This window comes from Dromaius novaehollandiae, chromosome 11 (assembly GCF_036370855.1).
Source record: "Dromaius novaehollandiae isolate bDroNov1 chromosome 11, bDroNov1.hap1, whole genome shotgun sequence".
In the NCBI taxonomy this organism is placed as follows: domain Eukaryota; kingdom Metazoa; phylum Chordata; class Aves; order Casuariiformes; family Dromaiidae; genus Dromaius; species Dromaius novaehollandiae.
Window position 1 is genome coordinate 12,261,677 of NC_088108.1, and position 19,108 is coordinate 12,280,784.

The window sequence follows — 19,108 nt, forward strand, 5'->3', positions numbered from 1 at the left end:
GCCAGGTTGCACCATCAGTGCAGTAGACGAGATATTTATACTTAACCAGTTTGAATTTTGTAGGAAAAGTGAATATGGCAGCTGCGAGAAGCTGCTAATTGTCTCCAGCCTCCAGGAGATGGGAATATTGCTACAACTTTCCTGATTTCAGTTCAACAGATTTTACAGTACCTGTTTTGGAATGATTCTGTAGAGAAACACTTGGGTAGCTTTGAGGGGAGAGGTGTTTTTATCTGATATTTCTCTCTGAAGTTCATATTTCAAACTTTGAATTACATTGGCTTATTTTGTCCTTCTTGATTAAATGGGAATACTTTTATGCTACTTATGATCAGCTATGCTAACAGTTCCAATGAATATTTGCAGTAAGCAGTTTGTAGCCCATCTGTGTGTGGGGTGGGGGTGGGGGGGATAGGGGGGAGCTAACTTATAGAAGAGATAAAAGGACTAAATATTCCATGAACAAAATAGAGGATAAATTTGAGTAAATTATTTGCTGCAATAAGTTGGTTTCCAGTTGCACTAAACTTGTACCCGGTTGCACTAAATCACCTACTCTAATAGCATGTATTCACTTAGAAACAGCTATGGTACTTAGAAAGCTGATGTGAAGGTCAGTTACTGTAAGGCTGCTTTGAAAAATCCAGCGTGAATTTTTCAGAGATTATCAGATTACCGAGAAGGAGGGAGAAAACATGCTTTTCAAATGTTTTGTGATCACACTTCTTGTGTCTAAGTGGGAAATTGAAGGTGGAGGGGAGGAAAAGTCTGCCTTTGACAACATGTTTGGATGGAAGTTAAAGTAGTAATAATTTTAAGAAATTTTAGGTCGCTAGCATGGAAAAGCATACTAATAGGTATTTTTAAACATGTAAAAAAATATATATTTTCCTCTTGGCTTTAAAACTGGAATATAGTTAGTGAAGTATTGCCAATATCTGTACATTAAAATGTCATTTTACAAATTACACAATAATTTGAACAGATGCTTTAAATTCAAACATCAAAGCTTTCTGTGGATTTGTTTATTAATAATTTCTTTAATAATTGCCAGTAGTTTCTTTTCCTTCCCCAGGACATTAGTGTTTGTGGATCCCAAGCAAAGTAAACTTTGAGATCTGCTTCTGAAGACATTATAGAAAATTTTCTTTTCTGGTGGTTTTAGGTTCAGCATTGCTCAAGAGTAAAGAAATAGTGAAGTGTTTCAGTTAGGAAAAAATGTTTGCTTCACCTGAGGGCTGTATTGTTCTCAGACTTGCGCTCTAGGATCTCAGTTACTATCTTGATTTTCTGTTCTACATATGCACTTATGTTTCTAGATGTTCTATAGATGCTTTAGCCAAAGAACACGTGCCTTAACTTCTCAAGAAGATGAAAAAAGACTTGGCCAACACAGTGCTGGCCCGTTCTGACTGCTGAACCTTCACTGTGCCTTGTGTGCCATCGGACCACACATCCTTTTGGAGGAAGGGGGAGATTTTGAGTCCATAATTTCTTAGGATGATGTTCAGGTCTTGGATTGTTGAAGTAAATAAAAATTTTGTTACTTAACTCATGGCCTAATCTTATTTTCAGTGTAACGTATAGATAGGACTTTACAGTTTTTGCCAGAGTGTTCATTTAAGGGTATGTATGGTGTTGAGCCCTCTTTAAAAAAATTTCCTGCAAGTGTCTGAGTTATTGAACATGATAACCCAGCATATCTCTGTGTAATACTGGAAAAAGTGGATGTTTTATCGAGAATTTTGTTTTACTAGTATGTTGCCTCCTGTCAAAATCAGAGCTTCCCCAGAGAGAAGGGAAGAAAAGCTGATTGTTCTCTAGGCCCCAGTTATCAGAGGGGAGAAAAACAACAAGTGATTGGAGAAAATAGTGGTGCAACCTCGGGAGAAAAAAGTGCGTGTTAAAAATTATACATGCTTTCTCTGGTGGCTTAAACTGTTATCAAGAGGCATCTTAAACAAGGTGAAATTTGTCATTTTTCTTGGACTACAACCAAGGAGAACTAATTATCAGGAAAAATTTTCCCCTGTGGACTGCAAAATTAGTCTTTAGGTCAGAAAAAATGATAATGAGGAAGTATGGTTATTAAATCTAATGCATGGTTTCTAGAGAATAAATATAAAAGGTCATTCAATAGGGTATTATACAGAAGCTTTCAAGCTTGCAGATTTTGATTTGGTTAATAAAAGATGCTGAATATTTAACAAATTTGCATCATATATGCTTCCCTGATCTCTGTTAAATCATTAAATAAGAAAATGCAACTCCCAAGAAACTTTAGCATTAGGCTAGAAGTGAAACTGTTTCTCTACTTCTGTGGAAAAACAACAGAAGTGAGAAAAAGAACACAAAAAACTCTCAATCTAGTTAAAATATTTCACCGATGGAGAGCTCTGAAAAAGTACCTTGCATGCGGGAAACAGGAGGCAAGGAGAGAGCGGAGGTAGCGGTGTCTGAAGGGCAGCGTCAGGCTGGTGCAGGCTCTGCAGTGGTTGCAGTTCGGGTGGCTCCATCCTGGACGCTGCCCATCCAGTGCTGCTGCCTGGTCCTGCGTACCTTTATGTCAATAGGGGCTGGCAGCACCTGCCTATTTAAAAAATACTCTATCAGATCATTTGGCAGATGTCTTATGAACTGACTACTGAGGAAGAGTAGCTGTTAGGTAAGGGGGCAGGGAGGAAGGAAAGAAGTGATAGATGCAATAAAAAGTAATCTCACTGCTCCCTGCGCTTCAACAAGCTCTGTAAGCCAATCCATTGAGTGCTCTTCTAGCATTGTTCTTAGATGTCTGATTTTAAACCTTCTTGTTGCAGCTTGAACACGTTGCATCTGCCCAGGACGGTGCCTTGCGACCCTCCTTACGGAATTCTTTGCACGTTTAGAGCCGAATATTCTCAACTACCGTAGTCTTTCCTCACACGCTGCGTATCTCCTCTCTATTGATTCTCGTTGCTTCCCTGTGGGCGTATTCAAGTTTGCTACATGTTTTAGGAAGGGTCCTGCCCTTTTGTTGAAGGGCGTATCTTGAAGTGAAGTTAGGTTTCAAAGAGATTAAGGGTTTCATTAGATTTCAGACATAAAATGCTCTTAAACTCTTTTGAAAATTTGAGTCTTTTAGTGTTGAGAATCCAAAACAGCTCTTCCTCCCCCATGCTACCAAGTAAAATTTATGTTAGTAGGCCTCAAAATGTAGGTAGAAGAGTAACAAAGAAATTACCTGCTGTGATTCATAGATGTACTTTTCCTTATCTTTATTTTTTACAGATAATTTTTTTAATGCATTTTTATTTTCACTGTATTCTGTTCCCCTTCCTCTGCACCCTCCCTCTGCCCTTGGCCAGCTGTGGCTATATCACAAATCCCTCTGACTTTTGGGGCAGGGAGGAGAACCCAGCCCCCTTTCATTACTGCAGGGGCAAATGACTTTTTCTTAGCCATGGAACTTGGATATAGGATCAGAAGTTACTCTTTAACTGTTGTATCCCTCTCCTGTCTTCATATGTATTTCACGTATTTCTGAATTAGTCCCTTTTCAACATGGATTAATTTATAGTTGTGCATGGGTTTAATCAACATGGATTAATTTATAGTTGTGCATGGGTTTAATCAACATGGATTAATTTATAGTTGTGCATGGGTTTAAATTAGGACTGAAACCATGAATACTTTTTTAAACTTTAAAAAAGAAAAAAAGAAATGCAACACCAGAATATCTTTTTCAAAATGAAATATGGCTCTATGATAGCTTAGTCTAGGATGCATATGCAGTGATGTCTCTTCACTATTTTTTATGATCCAAGTAGAAATGTTTGTAAGTGTGTGTGTGTGAGGAGAGGCGCTTGGTTTTTTGTTTTTAATCTACTTGGATTTCACTATTACCTTCTCTTCCTGCGAAGCATCAAATAAGACACAAGCTAGAAAAGACTTAATTTTAGGATGCTCAACTTAAATTAAGGAAATAAGAGCTTTAATTCTTGGTTTCCGAGGAGCTTTGGTATCATCTGAGGGAATCAGTTTTCATGCCTCTGCTTCCCCACTGTGCAGTGGTGACAGTCCCGTTGTCTCATTTCTTGAAGTAAATTGCAGCTTTTTTTCCAATGGGGTTTTTGGTTGGTATGTGTTCTCCAGCCACCTCTTGCAGTAAGCCTTTCCCTGGCAGTCTTACTATGTTGGGAGTAAAACGTAACTAAAGGAACATAGCATGGGCCGGGATCACCTGGATCATGGAACGCAGCTAGATAAAAGTAAACGATGAGCCTTTCATTACTTCAGTGCGCCAGAGGAGTGATTTTGGAAATATGTAAAAGGAATGCGGGTGATTGCTGATTGCAGTGTGATTGACCTGGGGATTTCAACCTGGGTTTTCAGCAAATACTTTTAACTATTTCACATTCAAAAGCACTTTGAGCTACATGACCCCCTTCCCTGCAATTCCTGGCTGGACTGATGGCGTGCATAGGCAATCATTGCCTTTATGTGGAGAAAATGGGAACTGGAAAGAATAGTCTCATCACTGTAACACTTTGAGTCCTCTTCTGCTTTTTCTCCACAATCCTCGCAAAATATAAGGAGTGCTGGAATTTAGAGTTTATGTCCTCACATCTAACCTTGCTCTGCTTTAGTGACTACAGGCAGGAGCGTGCCTGCAGGGGAGCGCTGTGTGCAGGCTGCGCAGACGGGCCCGTGGCTCGGCCAGAGATTCCGAAGCCGAAGGGTCTCCATGAACGGTGCGGGCTGAGCGGTCGAAGCTGTGCCGCCCTCACAGCCGCAGCGCTGGGCTGGCTTGCGTCTGCCACAGTCTGTGTTCCTACAGTGCAAATAACGTTAAAGTATTATGCATGGTGTGCTGACATTTTTGCTTTAGGTCACACCAGATGTGAGAGTTCGTTCATGGTTCAGTTTTTGATCTAGTTATCTTTCGCTGTCAAACTTGAGTATTGTCAAAGAAATGTGAGAATATGCCACTGCCAAATGCAGTCATGCTGTTGGTATTTCACTTGATCTCTAGCATCTTGTTGTAAATGCAAATCCTTGGCAGACAACATGACTGGCATTGAGTGAGCATAATAATTCCCGTCTGCTTTTTTGGATGCTGTGATGATAAATATATCCCCTTTTATGACAAAATGAAGAAGTAGATGTCTAGTTTCGGCTTAAGATTTAAATGGGCTTCAAAAGAAGTGGGACTGGATCCCTGTGGAATTTAAGGGTTAATTTTCCCTGTCAATGTCATGTAAAGTGGGTGAAAACTTCTGTTACTTTCCATGCTCTAAATACGGTGTTCAGTGCATCTCTCGTAGGTGGGGACCCAGACTGTTACAAATTTTGCTGGTAGTTTAATTTGTTACTAAGGTTTCCCCCCCGCTCCCACCTTCTTATCAGCATTTCCAAGTTTGAAGCATTTGGAGTGCGGGTTTGTTTGCAGCAGGCAGTACTTTAAGACCACAGAAGTTCAGATTTTTGTGTTCAAAGCATAGCCAGATCAGGTGACATACTGGGATTGGGCAATAAAGGCAAAAAAGGATATAGTGATTGTAAGGAGGAGAGCCAGATTAGAGTGTGTGTGGGGGGGGAGCTAGGGCTTGAGGCAGAAGCGAGAGCTCTGTTTGCAGGTGTGCCTTACGTGCTCACATGCTGTCCTTCCCCGTAGGAATTCTGCCTTGTCCCGTGTGCATGAATAACCAACTTTGTAATGGACTGAGGTAATGAACTTCATTGCTGCTAGGCCTTTTATTTTTTGTTTTTATAGAAGCTGGACAGTGATTGGAAAAAGTGAAGTGATCACAGTATAAGGAGTCGTGGTCACACTGCTGAGCTAGTTGCATAGACAAATGTAATTTTTTAGCTTTACGGTACTTTAGAAGAGTTGGCAATCTTATTGTACTTCTAATGTTGGTTTTTGATTTTAACATTAAAAAAATGAGGTAAAAAAGCTACAGTGAATATCCACAGTATCAGTATTTCTGAGAAGTAATGACTGGTGATATCATGAAAAAATGATGGTAATATCTTAGTTTAGATGCTTAGTTTCTTGATAGAATGGCATTGAATTTTGAATGGAAGTCCTGTCTGCTGTGGACCAATTATCATAAAATGAGTTGGGATTAGCATTTCATGGTACTTATGTGTAAATATTATGTAATAGAGGAATGTATGAAACTGTGCTTAGAAGAAATTACTAAGTATGAGTTCATTTCAGTTTAACAAAGAATAGTCAGCATCTATAAAAGGTCATTTGCTTTTGCATTTATAAAGCTGTAAAATAAGTTCAGTGGCTTTGATTACCTGTTTTTTGGCCAGTTTAATCAGATCTTTTCTCTAGCTTAACTCTAGAGGTCACCTTTTAACTCCAGCCGCTTTTGAGCAGGACAGCTTCATTTAGTTAGGCATGTCAGCAGGCCAAGAAATAGCCATGCTTCTGCTCTTGAGGAAATGACCTTTGCTGGAAGTATCTTAAAGTGTAGGTAGCTACCAAATAGAAATAGTAAGTTCCGCAAGATCAACGACTTGAGTGATGTAATCACTTAAAAAATATGAAGTGCGTTATGAGTTTAGTGCATTGCAAAAATGTTGCGGGAAATAGAAGCCCAGTACTAAAGAAGATGCTGCCTTCTACCCTCCCCCCCCCCCCAAATAACCTAGCAAAGTATAAGAGATGTGACTTGAAGGAGAAAGTTAGGGTGAAGGAATAAGGATGGTCTTGTTCTTCAGATTCTGGAGTGTATGTCAGACTTGTTTCTGATTCCTTATATTGCCCCACTTCTGATTCTGGCCAGGTTACTTTATTTTTAAAAGCCTAAATCCTCTTAGTTTTCCTTCTCTCCTGTTGTTTAGCTTGTATGGGGGGGGGGGGGGGATGCCTCACAGCAGGGGTCTCTCACAAATAAGGTAGCAAATTGCCTAATGTGAGGGAATCCAGAATCCAGTTCTCTACTGAGGCTTCCAGACGGCTCCACTGTGACTGTCAGAAATAATACAAATGGATGATTAAAATAGTAACTGTGAATTTGCGTGAGCCTAAAAGCCAAATCTGTTCTCTGGAAGAACAAGTGATAAAGTGCTTCAGGTCACAGGTGATGTGATGCATCTTTCTGACAGGTATAATATGAGGTCCACCCTAGTGGCAAGCACAGCCACTTACAGCAGGTTTGTAACTTCAACCTATAGACTTCTCTCCCCTGCTCCCCTTGCACTTGTGCTCTGTAGCATTTGTAGCACATATTAGAAAAACAAGGAGAAGCACAGTCATACTACAAGAAAGCCCTCCTCTGGGTGCCTATTGTAGGCAACCCTGCGAGGTGCTGGAGTGTCTGTCATTTCTGGGGCACTGCAGTAGTTGCTTGTTGATCCTTCCGACACATTCTTCTTCCTTGGCTATGCAAAGGTGTTCTAGTTTATCATGTGTTGTCTTTGCGGGTTCAAAGATAGTGCTACATGCAGCAGAAGTCTTGGTAGCTTACTCTAGAAGCTGTTAGAAATCTTGAAGATAGGGGTCAGACCTTACTGAGCCTTTGGTTTTTTTTTGTTTTGTTTTTTTTTTTTTTTAGGCTAAAATTCACGTCTAACCAATGTTCCTGGACTCATTTAGCAACACGGCAATGTGTAGAGTGGCAGAGCTCCATGAATTACACTGACTTTTATTGAAGTTCTGCATAAAGGGTGGCTGCAGGTCTGAATCATAAATTCAGTAGAAGTGGTTCTGTTATCACAAGCTGCTAAGCAGATGCTTTGATATTTTAACATCTGAGAAACACCTAGCTGTGGGATTATTGATATTCCAAAATGTTTCAGAAATCAGTATGATGCATCTTAGAAAACCTGGGATAATGCAGTTTTCCTACAATGGGGAAAATTCAACAGTGCTTCTTGATTGTCAGCATATCTGATTTTCCATTTTTACCTGCGTCCTTTTGTTAATGTGCAAATACAAATATGAGAAAAATCTTTTTGATGGCATTATCGTAAGCGATGGCCAAATATAAGCTAAAATTGTGCACTGAGCACTTGACATTTGGGGCCACCTGCCTAGTTGATAAAGCCTGAGACTGACCCTTTGGGACCATGGAACTGTGTTTCTGCACCAACTCTTCATACCTCTGCTCTTTGAATTCAGATTTGCCTGCGGGATAGGCTTTCCCCCACCTGCAACCCTTTAAAAAAAAGAGCCGGGGGAAGTGGGGAAATCAGATTACATCCTTTCCTCTCCACTGCCCTGGAAAAAAGAGGAAAGGTGGTGCTGGTGGGGAAAACATTTTATCCCTTTAAAATTCACTTCCCTACTGGTCTCAGTGCTTTTCTTTAAGCTCTCTCTTAAAGCTGGACTAATGCCTTCATTCACTTCTCTTTAGGTTGTTTTTTTTTTTTTTTTTTTTTTTTTTTTTTTTTTTTTTTTTAGTTGAGTATGATGTTTAGGATATGTTATTTTACTTAATTGAACAAGACACCAACTCCTTTTAGTGTATTCCTACAAGAAGGATGTTGTTAATAGCTAGTAAGATTCCTTAAGTGAATTTTCTGCAAACACAGCCATTAAAATCAAGGAAATTACCAGTCAAGCAGCAGTAAAAGCAAAGCCAAAATCAGTTTGTGTCACTTACTAGCCAGATGTCAAAGCCCCAGTACATTTACAAATAGAGGTGCTGCACATCCAACTGCTTTTCAGTTTCAGCCTACAGCTATCCTAAACAAGTGCAACCTTTCCTCAGAGTCTAACACAAACACACACACTTATGTCTGTCCTTATAAAAATTAAGATTCATTAAGAGATGCAACTTCATGACAAGTCAAGACTGTGCAGAACTGGTTTAAAAATAATAAGATAAAACTCCTGACAGAGGAGCTTTAATAAAATTAAAACTGTGGTGGTAGATTTCAAAAATGATGGCGTTTATTTGCCAGATATTTTTAGCATCCTAAGAATTGGGCAGTTCATAAGAGAAAATTGAAAGCTTTTTGCTGGGGAAAACAAGTTTTCTGCCAAGCTGGAGTGTACCAGAGCAATGAGGGGTACTTCTCTTGCAGTCTAGTGCTTGCATGTTTTTTGAAGCATTATTTATTAGTTGCCTGAGATAGAAATGGAAACCATTAGAGCAAATAAGCTCCTAATTAAAGAAGGAAAATTGTTGTGGGTAGGTATGGGAAGGAGAGGAGAAAAAACTTAGCATATATCTAGGATTTATGTACAGCCATATTGGAAGTATTAGAAGGAAACTGGTAGCAGCAAACAAAACCCTCAAAGTCACAAGTTTCTAATTGCTTAAAAGAAACAAATTGGTGTTATTTTTTGGTTTTCTAAATACCAAAAGAGGTTTACCTCTAAAGTTCTTCTAGTTCTTGAAGGAGTTGGTTTAAAGATAGTGCTCAATCTGAACTTTTTTTTGGAGAAAGTGCCACATAATCTACATAAATTTTCTATACCAAATTGTTGAATTTAGTGGATGTGAAATTGTGAGCATAAGACTGGAAGGGACTATATTTGTCATTGAATCCAAAATATTATGCTTACAAGTAATCATATTGTAGATAATTAGTTTAGAAGAATTAATAGAAAATGCAGTTCCTGTGTGCAAACCCCATAACCACTCTTGCACCTTGATATTGAATTTAAATCCTTTAGCAGAAAGGACCGAAAGTGTGTGTGCATGTGTGCGCGTGAGGATTTTTAAGCTAAAAGAAGACGTGATGAGCATTACTGTTGTCCTGGGATCTGGTGATAACTGGGATGTAAGTGAAACTCTTCTAAGAAGGATAGCTCTGTTTTTCCTCACTTCAAAATAGTTTTTGAGATCTTTTTGACTTGCTTGAAAGTAATTAAATATAAAATTTGAATTAAGCATTTGCTTTATTGAAATAAAATATACTGACTGTCTCTGTGTCAGGAAAGTTTTGGTTTTGCACCAAATCAGAACAAAAATTCACTTCTTTATGACTTCTTTGGGCGCCCTGGGATTTTGCCAGCTTCACTCCCATTCTGTTCTTGGCTTCTGTACTGATAAAAACTAATGTGCAATATGAATTAATAGTGGCTACTTTACGCAGACTCCTGTTGTGTGTTCTGTCACCTATGAGACAGCTGTTCACTCTCAAAAGAATTACAGCAAACAGTGGTAACTTAAACCTTAGGCTCTTGTGGCAGTAACTCTTTCATATGGGCAAGTGATGGGAAGAGCTGTTAATTTGCGTGTGATGTTACTGATATAGGTAATCAAATTTTAATGTGTTACAAGTACTTTAAGGTAGTTTAAAAGCATACTTTTGTGCCCAAATATAGGATTAAAAAAAACAACCCTGTGTTCACAGCTGGACTCACCCATTTTAATGGTAATTCATGAGTATTTCCTCAGAATCTTTGTGCTTGCTTTAATGGGCTCTGACTTGGCGAGTTCAGTTTGCTGCAAGGTCTGGGTAGCCGCCTTAGGTGACGCAGTGCTTGCTATGCAGGTTCACTGAAGGAGCTTTGAATGGCTCTTCCTTGCGCCCAGCAAGTGTATGGAGGTATGCACCCTTCAATAAAATATTGTCAACATACTACTGTGATATGTTCAAATAAGGACTGAACCCTCATTTGATAACCAGCGTAGTGAGAAAGCAGACTTCTGATTTAAACATTTACTGCAAATGAATTGTTTCTACTTCTACTTTTTTCTGTTTAGAGATTGTTTTATAATGTTATTAGCAAAGTTTTTATTTTTCTTTTGTTTTCCTAATTGTTTTTCTTGAATTTTAGTTTTCTATTTCTGATTATACTTCCCCAAACTGAAAGAGTTGTGGTAAATACAGCCACCCTCAATAGAACAGGGAGTGCTACTGTTTGCTGTTTTCAGGCTGAAAATGTCTGGTCTTCACGTCTCCCATCCAGGCAAGCTACTGATGACTTGGGACTGAGACTAAAAGTTTATTACCAAACAAACAAAACCAAAAAACAAGCTTTTGATTTGCAAATACCACAAAAATCATAAATGCTACACTTTCATCAAAATTGCAATTTAAAAGATAAAAATGCAGGAAACTATACACCAGAAGACCTCCTGATATATTATAACATTAATGCTATAGCACTTTGTAGACACAAAATGGAAATAGCATTACATAGAGAAATCCTTTTTTTAGTCAAAACATACTGGTTTTATTCACAGATAGCTTGTGGGTTTAAATCCTAATGTTAGTTGGGTCCTGGGGTATGTGCGCTGTAGTGGTCGCCAGCATTCAGTGTCCTGTTGCCCTGAGTACCTGAGGGGATTGCCGCTGGTACCGTGTCTGGCCCTGGAAAAAGCAGTATTGCAGTTCTGCAGTCAGTACAAAGTGACTGGTAGTGAGGGTTTTAATGCCTCCCACCATAAAACAGTATGTGATTACATTTCTAAATATACCTCATCATGCATTTATCTTTTCCTGCACTACTGATTGACTCCTATTCTCCTGAGATATATTTAAATGTCACTTTATCTTTCATTTACAGAAATGCTGATAGCTTATACTAGAATGAAAACAGCAACAGACAATATTTTGAACAGAAAAGCAAGAGGAATTTCAAACCACTTTGTTTTGCTTGTGTGTAGGCAAGTGGTTAATTCTAGTATTATCTGTATTCATCAGTTTAAACTTTTTTTAGTATTGATGTGGGGAAATATTTAGAGTATATTGGCAGATTGTCTTATAAATTCATGTTTTAAATTGTCAGGGTAATGCATTATTGCATTTCAGCTATGCCAATTTTTCTCCACAAAAGCTGCAAAAATATTAAATATATTCAGAAAGGAAGATACTGAGCATACCATTATGCTTAAACAGATGTATTCAATGACAGATGGCTATGCATGGTGAGTGCTGTTTTTAAGTTATAATTAGATACTTATGTAAGTATGCTTAGTTGAATACATGTAGCTAAGCTATCTCGGTATGTGAAATAACTTAATGGTGCAGTCTGGGGCTCAAAGATGTCGTGAGCAATGGTTATACTGGGCATACGGTGGTAGCGGAACTGGTGTGCTTATCCCTGCAAGGCTCAGGTCGGAGCATCTGCTGTCTCCTGCTATTCCTGTTTACTGTACAGCTTATAAAGTCAGGTGAAGAAATAAATGAAACAAAATGCCATGGATTTTTATCTGTTTTATTTTAAAACTTCAAGCCACGATATGCTTATGAGTGAGAAATAACAAAAAGAAGTGGTGGCATTTATTCTTAGCATAGATAGTAGCTTCCTTACTCTAATGAGAGGTAAGAGTAGTGCAGGGATTTCTGGTTGAGGCAGGTGAGCTGGCTCATACCCAGTAGGGCACTGAAAATCGGTGTGGTCGTCTGATTTCTCTGCTCACTGAGCAGCAGTCTGGACTCACTGTGATGCTACAGGGGAAAAAAGGGCCAGTGAGCTTGGTGTTCCCATTTTTGTTTAATGGCAGGTGAACCAAGCTGCAAAAATACAAGTTTGCTGTGCTTATATGCTTTTGTTGTGACCTGGAAGGAATACTGTGAGATGGGAAACTCTTTCCCATCTTCTGCAGAGATGGCATGGAGAGCTCTGGCTTTGTTTGTTTGTTTTGTTTCCATTGGGTCAGCTGCAGTGTGGCCTGGGAGGACTAGAGCTCTGGTACAAGCAGCTTGTTACCTTCCTCACTCCCTCCACTTTACTGCTGCTCCCACCCTTGTAGGGAGTGGAAAGCCTTTGTTTTCCACTGGTGCTGTAGCAAAAGAGAAAAGCAGCAGTATATTAGAAGAAATGCATGCAATAAATGCAAATAAATAGGTTCCAAGTTTAAATCAAAGAAGGCCTTTTCTTGAATATTTGCATTTTGGTGTGCAAGTCACACCAACTCTGAGCAGGAGCCATCTGCTGGCATAATGTTTCTAATGATACGTATATTAGATATTCTTCTCACATGCTTTCCTATAGTAAAAACAGATCAGAAAGTGTTTGGTTCAGTTATTGGGTGTCTGTGATCTGCTGTGGCTATTGATTTGAGATGACAACAATTCCTGTCACTTAGATACCTCCCTCCAGGCAGTATTCTTAAGTAATACTATTTTTTACTAACTTCTCTTCTACAAATCTTGTACGATGTACAGTTTTAGGCATAACATATTTCTGTGGATTATACATATGCTTGGGTAAATCTTTCTCCTATTTTCTTTAGTACTATTTTTCTTCTCTTAAATAAAAGTAAAAGCAGACCTGTGTTTCCTGCCCTGCCTTTAGTTTTCTCAGGAGTAATGTAAGGGAGCATGAAAACATCTACACGAAATAAGTTAATGTTCTCAAGATGGCATAGAGATGTCCAAGCTGCATGTAACTCTGAATATAGTAGTGCAATAATCAGTTTGCCCATGAAAGGCTTGCTAGGGGCAGTCATAAGAAAAGTCTAACCTAGATTTATATTTTCTAGGTTTTCTTGATGATGGAGAGTATTACCTCTTAAAATTTTGAGATAGGTTTAACATCTTTAACTGGTTAATAGAAACAAAAAACAATCATTATTTTTCCAGTAATGTAGAAAGCAATTAGTTTATTCTAATGAATGATGAGGGGCTGTTGTTTCAAGCACGTAAGTATGGTAAAAATTAATCTTCTTGTAGATGTGCAGGCAGTGGTTCTGGACAGTATTCTCTAATACCTTTCTGTTTGGGAGGCTGAAGAAATTATGCATATGTTGTTCGTTGGAGACAAGGGTACAATATTTACTGGTCTTTTCTTGAGAAGACTGAGACCTAGATTTCGGTAGAATTAGTTTAACATAGGGCTGTTTGAGGATCTGATCAGAACGATGTCATCTGAATGTTCAGGATGAAGTGATAGATGGTAAATACTACTGGAGAGAGTGAAGTACTGTTTTCCTGAGGTTCCTCGAACGCCCTGCAGCATTAAGATGACTGCTGCATAATCACTCTTTAACTGTGGCTTCTTTTTCGCATATATTTCAATGGCATATATAAAACCTAATTGAATGGCTGTTACACAGAGACAGTGCTGTTGCATGTAATCATTCTTCCTTGCAATCAGAGGTCGTGTGTTATAGTGAAAATAGCTTAACACTGTCTCATAACTTTGGGAGAAAGGAGGAATAGCTCTAGGCAATTTTGTTTGATTTTTATTTTAAATGTATACAGTCTCAGGAAACCTAATTAACCTTTAATTCTGCATGTGATATCATATATACCAGCACACAAATGCAGGAGATGGCAGTTCTTAGCTGGATTAAGTGAAGCGATAGAGCAGAAAGGCTTAATCATATGAATCCTCATTAAGCTGGTCATGCCCTGGCCGTTGTGTTGGGTAAAATCATACAGCAGGAAGGAAACCTAAAGCAGAGCTTGTCCATTGGGTCAGATTTCTCATTTCCTGTGTAATAGGATGAGCACAAACTTGTTTGGGGAAAAGACAGCTAAACATGCTGTGAGCAACTTGGAGTAAAACGGTGAGGGCTTTGGCTGGCTTGGGAGGTGTTACTGAGGGTGGTGCTCCGTGGGCTTGCGCTGCAGAGAGCAGTTTTTCCGTGGATCAAACAAGCAATTAGTCTGGTTGGTTGCAATCTCAGTGGAAAAGCCAAATGCTGGCGAGAGTGGAAATTGCCCTGTTCAAGAACTGGTGTGGACAGTTGTACGAAAGCAACTGTTGAAAAACCTTAAGCTCTGGATTTTAACGCCTTGCAATCATTTAGGCAGTTTTTTGTGAAGAAAGCAAGCAAACTCTGCATTCAGATAAAACAGGTGTTTTCAAGCAGAAATTAGATATCTGGTACCTATTTACTATTAAAGAGGATTCCTTCATTCTCAAAAAAAAATTATTTTTCCTACCATAAATACCTGTTTTTGTTCTTTCAAGTCATGTTTTTTCTGTGTATTCCATCAGTGGTATTCTGTTCATAAAAGTAGCTATAGCTGAGCTGTCTGCTCTGAAATGACAGCAATATCAATCATGCTTGCTTCTCTGCAGACAATGTACTCCTCTGCGATGCCAGGTCTTCCCCGTCCTTTCCTTTCCTCCCTCCCTCCTCTGGCTGGGTAGAGATGCCCTGTGAAAGCTGGGGAGTGCTTTCCCTCTGCCTATTGCAGGAGGCTGTTGTGGGGAGGAACAACACTGTTGTGGGACCCGTCAGCTTGAAACAAGCAGCTTCTTTCTGCCTCTGATACATGTTCAGAGGAGGCTTCATTTTTCTCCACAGGGTGACTGAGAAGCAGTGATCAGAAGCTTTTTTTGTGCTGTGAGAACGTTTGCTTTGTTTTAATGTCCGAATGCTGCGTAATGCTGTGCTTATCACCGCACTTTTGGGGTTTGGGGGGTTTTTGTGTGAATAAATCAACTTTGTGATATTGCAGACGTCCTTGGTTGTGGGTTAGGGACCAGTGAGGCTACGAGGAGTTCACACACAGTTAATGAACTGGTCTCCCACTTCCTGCTATACCCAGTTACTTGTCTGTCTCCCTTCAGCAAAGGAAGGATGAAAACCCTGGTCTCACATTCTTGATAATGCTGAAGAAATTGGGGCTAGGTGTCTTGACTGGACCTCCTTGATAATGTTTACACTTCCTTGATGTGAGACTTGGTCCCCAGCCTGATTTTTGGAATTGCAGAATTGGTGGTGTTCTGTCTGCAATGATTTCCCTGGAGCCAAACTCAAATACACCTCTAACATGTGAATGCAAGATAATATATTAACTATTTCTATACACACGACGACTGTGGAAACGCTAACTCTGCAGTCTAAATTTAGTGAGAGTTGCAAGCAAAATCAGACTGGATCTTTTCTAGGTGGTGGATTTTATTTGCAAAACACTTAAAGTGCTCACTTGATTTCTTATGTGTAGTGTTCGTGTATTGGAGCTGTTACTTTCCTGCATCTGAAATGAGGCGGCTGACTTCTGTGCAGACCTGGGTATTTTGCCCTCAAGACTGGAAACCACATTTGTCAGCAATCGGCAGTAGTGACGGTGGTCTTGACGTAAATTACCTAATTGAGTGCTCCAGTAACAATAAAAAAAAATCTTGCAGTTCATCTGCTTTTCCTAACCTATCCGGTTATAAAAGGAAGGCAAAGGCTGAGATGCAGCAGCCTTCACTGCGCGCAGCGTCCAGCATTGACTGTGTGGGGCAGAAGTGAAGACAATTTCTGCTTGGAACACCTTAGACTTAAGTAGAGGAGCACAGATTAGGGTCTGCTTAATTTGACTGAGAAACTCGATTTTTTTCCATTTGCCCAAAAGCAGCTATTGGGAATTCTTTTTATTGTACCTAGACAGTGACAGATGAGATCTGAAGCAAAAACTTATCTTTAACCTAAAAGGTACTAGCAGGTGATAGCATTAATTCAATAACTTGGCAGAGCACTTCCTGCCTCTGCTCTCCCCACTGGTTTGAACAATATTACGTTCTGTAGAAGAAAATACAGATATGCTTGCTTTCTTTTCATAGTATTAGTTTTATCAATTACATATGTTCTTGGATAAGCACTTTTCATCCTTGGGAATAGGCTCTGAAAAGAGAACAAATGCTACTCCTCTTCTGCTCCCACCTTCCTTATCAGAAGATGCACAAAATATTTTGGAAGTATATTCCTGAGGTCTTCACAATATATTTTGCTGCTGTTGTCTATAGTTTTCAAAGAGTTGGAAATACCTGTAATCGTTTTGAAACAGTCAAAGTTCCTTCCATTTTGTTTCCCCTTTCATTAAATAACAAAGAACTTGCATTTTTGAAGGTCTGATTGCTATGAATTTGAGGGAGAAAACATGCTGTTTTTGTTTCTAAGCACAGTTTATTTTGCTTAAAAAAAAAAAAATCTGTTCAACACTTTTGAAACTCCATGCTTCCTGTTTCCTTTGAAAAATACAGACTAGAGCACGTCCTGAGGCAGAGAAACAGTTCTGCAGGCTCTGTGTGATGGTAGATGGGGCGGAGAGTTGTTGTTAAAAGCTTGAATTTATCCAGATGGGAGTCGACGGTGCTTGTAATAGTGTAAATGACACTCAGAATGTTATTGCTTATTTTAGTATTTAAACATTTACTTGGTTTTAGATAAATGTGAGCCTAAACTTTATTTGGGTGAGTGAAGAAACACCATAGCTGTCACAGTCCTCCCTTTCAGTCTTTCAGGATGCGTGCAGTCAGACAGCTTGCAGGAATGTCGCTCGTGGCAGGAATACTGTCTGTGCAGTTCGGGGAGAACTTTGCTAAACAAAAGCATAGGTTTTTGCAGAATCTGGATTTGTTCCTTTCACAGATTTCCCACTCTATTCCTTATCTTGTGCATGGTTATTGAAACCCTTGCAACTTGCTTGATACATTTATTGTCATTACTTTTGTTCTTAATATATCCTTTTGAAAAAGGAACTCTTACATTTCCTCTCAAGTCATTGTAGGGATGCAGTCATTTTTCATGTAAAAGCCTAATTGTAGAAATGTTAGGAAATGTATGAAGTGATCCTTTAATCTCTTTCCCTTTCTGAATACCTTTCTGTTAGTCTGAAAGCTTTAATTCTATGATGAAAAGTTTGCACTCTATCACTTTAATTGCATATCACTCTGCATTCATACCAGTGCTCTCCTTTTTAAGCATAACTACACAAAGCCAAAGCAAAATTATCTCTGGGTGAATATTGCTGCTGCTACCAATCCTATAAAATGAAATCACTTTTTTTCTCCAAACACTGATTTGTGCTTCATAAGCTATTACTGTAGTTTATTTAGGCCAGATACTGTAATAGCATTTATACTTAACTGACTTAGGAAACAGATGTGAATTTTAGAAGTAAAAATCTATGCATATGTTATGTCTATTGTTTGTTTAAAAAAAATTACATACCTTATGCGCTCAGGCCAGGTGAGGATGGAAAAATGTTAAAGATTTTTGTTGTTAGGAAGAAAATGATGGCCTTGGAGGGGGAGAGAGAGATATGTTTTTAAATTGGCATTAAATAAAAGTATAATCTATATTAACTTTCATGGGAAATTTAACAGTATGGTGGAGATAACACTATTTCTTTGAGTAAAGAGATTTACTGGAACTTGCTCCTAGTTCTTCGTATGGCATTGTGATTTGCTGCATAATGCATATATTTATGGACCACTTTAAGATGGAGGATCTGCATTTTGGTGAACCTGCGAAATATAAGCACATTAGCAAGAATATCTGTCAAAGCTTGAGGTACCATGACAGCCACAGGTTTGAGTGGGACTTTGCAGAGCTAGTTCAGCTTGCACTTCCTCTGTCATTAATTGATGATTGTATTAGAGTAGGATCTTAATTGTTCGTGAAATGTAAAGCTTTTATTTTTGTACTGTTAATGAGGGAATAATGTTCTTACATGTGTTGGATTTTAGGTAACTGAGCAATCAGATTGAATACTCCTGGAGGATGCTGTGGTGTCGGAGGCCTGAGACAGGCATGTTATGGCTCCTGCATATTGGTGTGTGGCTCAAGTATAGCCTGAGCACAGGAAGGTTTCTAACTGGAGGAAGGGCAGATTGGCTGTGTCATGCTCTAAGTAGTAGAGGTGTGTGTGGGGGGTATTCTGTTGCTGTTCTGGGATTTTTTTGTTTGTTTGTTTAAATAATGGGAGGTGACTTGGTCCTGCTGCATCCCAGCCTCTACAGGAGCTGAACATCGCTGCCTCTCCTGGACACAAGGTAATTTCTGGGCTGAAGTTCCCCAGGGTTCAGGACATGTTCTAGCAGCTGTTGCGGCTTAGGAAACAACACACTCTTGCCTGTTGTCCTTGAAAGCGCCAGCTTCTGGACTGGAATAGTGCAGGATCACGGGAATATTCTTTTGGATAGGGAGTCTTGTCTTCTCTCCCCTCTGCTCCTGAAGGGAATCGATCAAGTGTTGCCTGCGTGATCTGCCATCGTGCTGCCCTCTGCCCAAGGGCATAAGTGAGGATACCTCTGTCCGTCTTGTGGCACGCATTACTGTCTGCTTCCTGACTCAGGATCAGTGCGCTTGTGCTTCGGGTCCCCCTTCGTGATGGAAGGTAGCTGTATCTGGTCCTTTCAATGTGCTGAAATTAGCACAAGCCCTAGTAATCTGCAACTATTCTTTTTTTTTTTTTCATGTCAATTAACAGGAGATTTGTTTTAGGTAACATTGTGATGGAATTTCTCCCTTCAAAACATTAA